This window comes from Austrofundulus limnaeus, unplaced genomic scaffold, assembly GCF_001266775.1.
Source record: "Austrofundulus limnaeus strain Quisiro unplaced genomic scaffold, Austrofundulus_limnaeus-1.0 Scaffold12, whole genome shotgun sequence".
NCBI lineage: Eukaryota > Metazoa > Chordata > Actinopteri > Cyprinodontiformes > Rivulidae > Austrofundulus > Austrofundulus limnaeus.
This window is the reverse complement of record NW_013952414.1, coordinates 2,685,183-2,686,864: the sequence shown is the minus strand read 5'-3', so window position 1 is coordinate 2,686,864 and position 1,682 is coordinate 2,685,183.

The window sequence follows — 1,682 nt, the reverse complement described above, 5'->3', positions numbered from 1 at the left end:
GAGAGAGAGAGAGAGAGAGAGAGAGAGAGAGAGAGAGAGAGAGAGAGAGAGAGAGAGAGAGAGGATATTCAGCCATGCAAAAACTAGCTCAAGGCTTGCAACCTCCTTCCTCTTCCAAAAGTTGACCTGTTAGCATCAAAGAGGAGACGAGAGCGCTGCAGGCCCCCCGCACACAGAAGAGCAAAGTAATCTCATCAGCACCATCCTGGAAGAAATCAGACATGATTAGCTGCTGACAGTTTGCTTGTGTATTTTTAGTCGTCGAGTTATTACATAAAATTGTTTGACCTACTTGGCTTGAGAACAGCGAAGGTATTTATTAAACAATAATACATTTTATCCAGACTGAGAGGAACAGGTTCCTGTTGGTTCGTCATAAAAGAGCACACTGTGTGTTTTCTGTTTAAGTATCGTTTTTTTAAACTTACGTGTTACAGACTATAGRGTTAAAATATTTCCAGTCAACATGCAAAGCTGAAACCAGATGTTTACATACACCATATTAAAATACACTTTTTTTCCTCACTGTCTGACATTAAATCAAATTTCCTGTGTTAGGTCAGTTAAAAATACTTTCCTCCTCACTAATGAGGGCGTTTGATTGGTTGTGGTGAAGAAAAGAGTCGAGTTGAAACACAAAACTCTTGATTTTCTGATCCTTCACAGCTCTGGGTCATCCCATTTTTATATCCATGAAAATGTCACGATCCTCTGCTCTGTCCTTTTCTTTATACTTTGTGCTCTGTGACATAATTCACAACCAATCCAGGGGATGACTATTAAACAGAACGTCACCTCAGAAATCCCCAGGCTGCTCCTTTAATGTTAATATTTAATTCCATTTTAACAAGATTTACGAGCTGAAGAATATAAGCACAACCAGGACAAAAAGCTGCCATCGTAACACCACCACGTAACACCACCACAGTCTTAAAAACTCCAAAGTGGTTTATGTGAACTTCATTTTATTTAATGTTTATAAAATTAACAGTTGAAATTCTTTGGTTATTTGTGACCCATCACATCCTGGACCCAAAGAGGTGAAATAGGCAGATATAGGGTTTTGGTTGTTTAAATGAAATGTCTGAAATTTTTTGAAGCACTTTATTTGAGTAGTAGCTACACAACAACGAATTTTGAACCAAAATGCCTTAAATTTTAAACTTTTTCCMAGTAAACTAGCAAAGATTTTTTTATTTACAGATGGGAAATCTCAATATCCAAATCCAAATGACATTAAGAATTCCTCATTGGAATAACCTAAAAATAAGATTCAGACCAAWTAACAATGTATTATCATGATTATCAAGACAAATCATGGCATTTCTCTGGAACTGCTCATGATATCAGGATGATCCAAGTATCAAAATGTAGCCAGGAATATGAAAATGAGTCCTTTTGATCAAATTTGACTTATTCCTCARWTTGATGTGATGAGTCACATGTGTGAAGACAGCAACAGAAGCGGCAGTTGTAGCGTAGCCACTTCTAATGAGAATAACTGACAGAAATGCTGCAGCAGTGATTATAAAATCTTGCTTTTTGAGTTTTGTATCAGTTTTGTTTTAAGACAGCAGTAATTTATTTCAGTCTTTTAATTTTAGTCTCAGTGGAACTACTCGTTAATCAGGTTAAAACTGTTTTAAACTCAATTTTTCCAAAGTGAGGTTTTTCAAAATAAG